Below are 8,338 nucleotides of genomic sequence, written 5' to 3'. Positions count from 1 at the left end.
AGCACTGACCCTGGAGTCAGGAGTACCTGGGTTCAAATATGGTCTCAGACACTTAATAATTATTTAGCTGTGTGGCCTTGGGCAAGCCACTTAACCACATTTGGCTTGGAAAAACCTAAAAAAAGAAAACAAAAGAAAACAAAGATATCAAGGAGCAAAATACAGAATTAGTAATATTAACTGTAAATGTGAATGGGATGAACTGTCCCATAAAACAGAAGCAGATTGCAGAATGGATTAAAAACCAGAATTCTGCAATACATTGCTTACAAGAAAGACATATGAAGTGGAGAGATACAGACAGGGCAAAGTCAATTGGTTGGAGCAAAATATGTTATGCCTCAGCTGAAGTAAAAAAATACAGGGTAGCCATCCTAATCTCAGACAAAGTAACAACAAAAATCGATTGCTTTAAAACAGATAAGGAAGGACATTACATCTTCTGAACAGGCACAATTGATAATGAAGCAATATCATTTTGAACATGGATTCACATAGTTGCTAGAGCTGCCAAATTCCTAGAGAACAAGTGGAGTGAAATATAAGGAGAAACAGACAGCATAACTTTAATAATGGGAGACCTCAATCCCCCTCCCATAATTAGATAAATCTAAGAACAAAATAAATGAGAAGGAAGTTAAGAAGGTCAAGGATATCTTAGTGAACTTAGATATGATAAACCTCTGGTGAAAATTGAATGGGAATAGAAAAGAATATGCCTTTTTCTCAGCAGTCCATGGCATCTTCACCAAAACTGTCTATGTACTAGCACACAAAAACTGTATAATCAAATGCAGAAAGGCAGAAATAATAAATACAGACTTCTCAGTTCATGATGCAATAAAAATTGCATGTAATAAAGGGTCAGGGAAAGATAAACCAAGAACTATTTGGAATAAAGAATGGGTAAATCAAGTATGAAAAAATAAAAATAATCAATAATTAGATCCAAGAAATTAATAATAATGAGACATCCTGCCAAAATTTCTGGGATGGATTCAAGGCAGTTTTGAAGTGAAACAATATCTCTAAATGCCTCTTTGAATAAGAAAAGTGGAGATCAATGAATTAGATATACAACTAAAAAAGCTAGAAAGAGAAGAAATTAAACTTCCCCAATTAAATAGCAAATTAGAAATTCTGAAAATCAAGGGAGAGATTAATAAAATGCAAAGCAAGAAAGCCATTAATCTCATAAATAAAACTAAAAGTTGGTTTTATGAAAAAAGCCAACAAAATAGAAAAACCTCTGTTTAAACTGATTTAAAAAAGAAAGAAGATAACCAAAATTCCAATATCAGAATAAAAAGGGTGAACTAACCACCAATGAGGAGGAAATTAAAGAGCTAATTTAAATCTGTTTTGTCAAACTGTATGCCAATAAATTAGATAACTTGAGTAGAATGGATGATTATTTAGAAAATACAAACTGCACAGATTAATAGAAGAGGAAATAAATTGCTTAACACCATTTTTCAAAAAGAATCTAAAGAAACCATCAATAAACTCCCCAAGAAAAAGTCTCCAGGTTCATATGGATTTACAAGTGAATTCTACCACATCTTAAAGGAACAATTATTTTCTTTTCTTCATAAACTATTTGGAAAATAGAAGAGGAAGGATTTATCTGAAGCTCTTTTTAGGACACCAACATGATGGTGATATCTAAACCAAGAAGAACCAAAGCAGACTAAGAAAATTATAGACTAATCTCCCTAATGAATATTGATGCAAAATTCTTAAATAAAGTTTTAGCAATGAGACCACAACAAATTATTACCAAGATGACACACTATGATCAGGTTGGATTTATACTAGGCAGACCAGGATGGATCAACATTAGGAAATTCTCAACATAATTAAACATATCAATAGCAAAACCAACAGAAATCATATGATTATCTCAATAGATGCTAAAAAAAACCCTGTGATAAAATACATCTATTCCTATTAAAAACACTAGACAGTTTAGGAATAAATGGAGTTTTTCCATGAAATAATAAATAGTATCTATCTAAAATCATCAACAAATATTATATTTTATGGTAATAAACTTGGAACATTTCTAATGAATTCAGCATTGGAACAAGGATGCCCATTTATCACCATTACTATTAAAATAGTATTAGAAATTCTAACAATTACAATAAGATAAGAAAAATAAATTGATTGAATCAGATTTGGCAATGAGGAAGCAAAACTTTCACATTTGTAGATGATTTGATGGTATTCCTAGTGAACTTGAGAAAATCATCTAAAGAACTCCTTGAAACAATTGATAAATTCAGCAAAGTGACAGAATATAAAATAAACCCACATGAATCATCAACATTTCTATATATGAGCAACAAAACCCAAGATCAAGAGATAGAAAGAGAAATTCCATTTAACGTACCTACAGACAACATTAAATACTTAGGAATCAACTCCAAAGATAAAGTCAGAAACTGTATGAACACAATTGTGAATTATTCCTTACCCAAATAAAGTCAGATCTAAATAATTGGGAACATGTCAAATGCTCATGGCTAGGTTGAGCTAATATAATAAAAATGACAGTTCTAACCAAATTAAATTACTTATTCAGTGCCATATCAATCAAACTACCAAATTTATTGAACTAGAAAAAATAGTTTCAAAATTCATCTGGAGCAACAAAAGGGAAAAAATAGCAAGGGAACTGATGAAAAAATGTAAAGAAAGGTGGCCCAGCTCTACCAGATCTAAAACTATACTATAAAGTAGCAATCATCAAAACTGCCTGGTACTGGTTAAGAAATAGAGCAATGGATCAATGGATTAGGATAGGTTCAAAAGAAACTGTAGCAATCTACTATTCAACAAACCGAAAGACATCAGCCTCTGGGATAAGAAATCGCTATTTGACAAAAATTGCTGGGAAAATTGGAAAATAGTATGGCAAAACTAGGCATAGATTAGCATAGTACACCCTATACCAAAATAAGGTCAAAATGGGTACAGGATTTAGACATAAAGAGTGATACTAAAGATAAATTAATAGACCAAAAATATGCTATCAATCTGATCTATAAAAAAGGGATAAATTTATGACCAAGCAAGAATTAGAATACATTAGAAACTGAAAAATGAATGACTTTACTATGTTAAATTAAAAGATTTTTGCACTAATAAAATCAAGGCTGCCAAAATTAGAATGACAGCAAAAAGGTGGGAAAAAATTTTCACAACCAGGGGTTCTGATAAAGATCTTTTTTCTAAAATATAGAGAGAATAACATCAAATTTATAAAGTTACAAGTCATTCCCCAATTGATAAATGTTCAAAGGATATGACCAGATGGTTTTCAAATGAAAAAACTAAAACTATATATAATCATATGAAAAAATTCTCCAAATCAGTATGGATTAGAGAAATGCTAATTACAACAACAATGAGGTAACATCTCCCATCTATTAGATTAGCCAAGATGATAAAAATGGAAGATGATCAATGTAGGAGAGGATGTGGGAATATTGGGACATTGATGCATTGATGGTGGAGTTTTGAACGCATCCAACCTTTCTGGAGAGCAATATGGAACTGTGCCCAAAGAGCAATAAAACTGTTCATATCCTTTGACACAACAATTCCAATTCTAGGTCTATATCCAGAAGAAATTGTAAAAAATGGCAAAAGTCTTACATGTTCCAAAATATTCATGGCAGCTCTTTTTGAACTGGCAAAGAACTGGACATTGAGGGGATGCCCATCAATTGGGGACTGGCTAAAAAATTATGGCATCTTAATACTATGGAATTTTATTGTTCTATAAGAAAACATAAATGGTTGGACTCTAGTAAAGCATGGAATGACTTACAGGATCTGATGCTGAGTGAAGTGAGTAGAACCAAGAGAACAATGTACACATCAGCAACATTATGAGATGAACAACCTTGATGGAAGCAGTTCTTCTCAACTGTACAGAGAGCAAGGACAACTGTATTTGACTGCTTCTGGACTATATTATCCCCAACCAGAGGAGGAAAAACAAAACAAAACACAGCAAAAAAACACCCTTCCAAATCTGATGAACACATTATAAAAATTATCTCTCATGTATCACTTTCCCTCAATCATAATTTCTCATGCCAAATATTTGTAAATATGTTTAACAAATATGTATGAAAAACGTTGACCTGTCTGTTCCCTGCTGAGTGAAGGAGGCTAGGAAGTGAGGGTGGAGAGAAATTCTGTAATTTGGAAATAAGCATGTACAAATGGGTGAAAATAAAGTTTAAAATTAAAAAGAATTACAAAAAAGAAATAATGAGCAGAGAGACTTTAAGGAAATCCTGGAAAGATTTCCATGAACTGATGTTATTACATGTGCAGAATCACAAGAGCATTGTACACATTAACAGCAAAATTTTGAATTGAACAATTGTGATGAATGCAGCTCCTCTCAACTGTAGAGTGATCTAGAATGATCCTGAGAAATTTGTTTTGGGAAATGTCATTCACATTCAGAGAAAAAAACTAGTGAGTCTAACTAAATGCAGAGCAAAGCATACTATGTTCACTTTTTAGAACTTCTATATTGTTTCTTTCTCTCTCATAATTTTCTCTGTTAGTTCTTCTTTCATAATTTGTCCAATATTGTTGTCCAATGTTGTCCAATATGTTAAACATAATTGTACATGTACAACCTACATCAGATTGTTCACTCCTATGGGAAGCAGAGAGTGAAGGAAGGGTGTTGGAAAATGTGGAACTCAAAAACTTGTAAAAAGATGAATATTGAAAACTATCTTTGCATTTAATTGAAAAATTTTTTAAAACAATTACAAAACTCTTCTCATGCAAATAAAATCAGATTTAAATACCTGGGCAAACATCAACTGTTCTTGTATAGGTTGAGCTAATATAATAACAATGATGTTTCTACCAAAACTAAACTATTAGTTTAGCGCTATACCAATCAAAATTCCAAAAAAGTTACTTTAATGAGTTAGAAAAGGTTGTAAATAAATACAAATGGAGAAATAAAAAGTCAAGAATTTCCAAAGATTCAATGAAAAAATGTACAAAAGAAGGCAGCTTAGCCTTACCAGATCTAAAATTATATTAAAAAGCATCAGTCCTCAAAACTGTCTGGTATTGGCTAAGAAAAAGAGTTGTGGATCAGTGGAATAGACTAGGTGCAATAGCAGGAAATAATTATAGTAATCTGCTATTGGATAAATTGGAAGAGTCCAGCTATTGGGATAAAAAAACTCTCTCTTTGATAAAAACTGTTGGGAAAATTGGGAGTTAGTATGGAAGAAACTTAGATTAAACAAACACATCATACCCTATACCAATATAAGATCCAAATGGATACAGGAATTAGACATTAAAAAAATATTATAAGCAAACTAGAAGATAAAGGAGAGTTTACCTGTCAGATCTATGGAAAGGGAAATAGTTTATGAGCAAGGAAGAGAAAGAGAATATCATTCAAAACAGACTACATAATTTTGATTCCATTAAATTAAGATGCTTTTACACAGACAAAACCACTGTAACCAAGATCAAAACAAATGTAGTAAATTGGGAAATAATTTTTGCAACTAGTATTACTGACAAGGACTCATTTCTAAAATATACAGAAAACTGAGTCAAATTTCTCAAAAAATAACAAGCCATTCCCCAATTGACAAATGGTCAAAGGATATGCAAAGGCAATTTTCAGCTGAGGAAATCAAAGCGATTCATTGTCATATGAAAAATTTCTCCAAATCATTAGTTCTTAGAGAAAAAACTAATTAAAGCATCTCTGAGATACCACCTCACACCTCTCAGACTGGCCAATATGACCAGAAAGCACAATGATCAATGTTGAAAGGAATTTGGGAAATCTGGGACATTAATACATTGCTAGTGGAGCTGTGAATTCCTCCAACCTTTCTCGAGAACAATTTGGGATTATGCCCAAAGGGTAGCAAAAATGTGCATACCCTTTGACCCAGCAATACCACTACTGGGTCTATACCCTGAAGAGATTATGAAAAAGGGTAAAACCATCACTTGTACAAAAATATTTATAGCAGCCCTGTTTGTGGTGGCAAAGAATTGGAAATTAAGTGAATATCCTTCAATTGGTGAATGGATTAACAAACTGTGGAGGGATGGGAATTCATGGAAGCCTGGAAGGATTTGCATGAACTGATGCTGAGTGAGATGAGCAGAACCATAAAATCATTGTACACCCTAACAGCAAAATGAGGATGATCATCAACATTGATGGATTGCTCATACCTTCAGTGCCACAGCCAGGGACAATTTTGGGCTATCTGCAACAATACCATCTGTATTCAGAAAAAGAATTATGGACTTTGAACAAAGACCAAAGTCTATTACCATCAAATTAGGGGGAAAAGCTATATTATTATTATGTAATTTTACTATCTCATACTTTATTTTTCTTCCTTAAGGATAACATTTCTCTGTCATCACATTCAACTGAGATCAATGTATAACATAGAACCAATGTAAAGACTAACAGAATCCCTTCTGGGGGGTGGAGGGAGGGAAGCAAGAATGGGGGAAAATTTATAAAACTCAAAATAAATAATATCTTTCTTAAAAAATACAATTAAATGTATTGCGCAAATTAAATTAGCTGGAAGGTGGTAGTGGTGGGGTTATAAAGTAACTGTACTACTACTGATCCCTCAGTATCAAAGAGGGTCACACCATCCAACCAATGTTGAAATTATGAGTTGTGCAAATGTTTATTATAATGCGGGATATGTTTCTAACTTTACCAAATGGTTCCATCCCAGGACTTGATTTATAGTAAATAGGACTGTTGGAGATGGTCTGGCTACTGCCAAGTCTCTTGGTATTAAATTGGTTTCAATTACTCCTGTATTAGGCAGGCACCATGTGCTAATCAGCACTGGTCAAGCATGATATGTGTTATCTGATGACAAAACATGATCCCTAGAATGTGACTTCTAATCTGTTTCTTGGTGGGCTAATTGTCTTTAAAGGAAAACTATGAAGACCAAAATGGAGAAAAGTTCCATGTGAACAGTAGTTGAACATGGTTCACGTGGACCCAAGAGATAGATGAGCATGACTCTGAAGGATCTGTTGATGGCCCACATTCCCCTCAGCCAATAGAAATGGTGTTGGGTCAGAACCTCAATTCAGAGGGGCAAAGAGGAGTATCTGAATTAGCTAGCAGCTGGTGGAAGTACCAGGGACAGTTTTCTTTTCTTTGTGAAGAACAGGGTTGCCCTGAAATGTTTTCACTCCAAGAGAAGGACTTGAAATTTAGAAAGTGTCCTAGCATGACACAGTCTCCAGGATATTAAGTACAATGACTGACTTTTTAAAAGAAGAAAAAAGTTATATCAAACATTTTGAAATTAAACATCACATTCAGATTTATTCTCATTCATTTTAACTTCCAGTCAAACTGACTTACAACTTGCATAAATGCTTCATTTTACCTGAATCATCCATTCCATCTGTACTTCTCTTAGAATTTTAGGTTTCCTTAAAATTAAGGTTAAGATTTCTTTACTTGTTAGAAAATTCTGATCCCTCAAGCTGTTGTTCTCTCTGATGCCTCATTTTACCTTGTGTTGAATTTATGTGTGTGTGTATATGTGATATCTTCTTGTAGAAGACTTTCCTTGGAGGTGGGCCTCTTTCATTTTAGATTTTTGTCTTCAGTGGTTGACCTTTGCCCTGAGAATGACAGATGATAAACAAATAATATCCGAATCACAGAATTTCTCATAACATTTGGAGAATAGAAACACAAAGCAAAAGTCAATTTAATTTCCTGTTTGTTCTATTTAAAAAATATAATATTGCCACTAGGCTTTTCCTCTGATTCCTCCATCCCTTTGCATTGTCAGTAATAACAAAGATTAGACATTGCAATCAGTTACCTGGATATTGGGACCATGTTTCAGGCATATCACCCATTGGCTTTCACAAAATACAAAACTCATTAGGTTCAGCTCATTGCCATCTCTAAACCAATAATAAAGTTACCAATAAAGTTAATTAGCATAAAGAAACCACTGACTATTACCACTCAAATTAACTAGTAAATATTTTCATGTTTATATCTTTTCAGGGGAGAAAAAGATGAAACAATAAAATTTTACCAGCTCCATATTTTAAACATCCAGAGACTGTCAGACCTTGAAGATTGGAGAAAGCAAATGCAAAGTGTGTAAAACTTTTAAGCACATTATATGATCAAATAGAGATAATTTGCTTTACTACTCCATTTCCATGCTGTAATGCGATTACATTCAGGGCATCGTTTAATCACATTTATCTATCTACTGTTTAACTGGGCATGACATGGAAA

Source organism: Macrotis lagotis, chromosome 2 (genome assembly GCF_037893015.1).
Source record: "Macrotis lagotis isolate mMagLag1 chromosome 2, bilby.v1.9.chrom.fasta, whole genome shotgun sequence".
In the NCBI taxonomy this organism is placed as follows: Eukaryota; Metazoa; Chordata; class Mammalia; order Peramelemorphia; family Peramelidae; genus Macrotis; species Macrotis lagotis.
Note: the sequence above shows the minus strand (reverse complement) of the source record.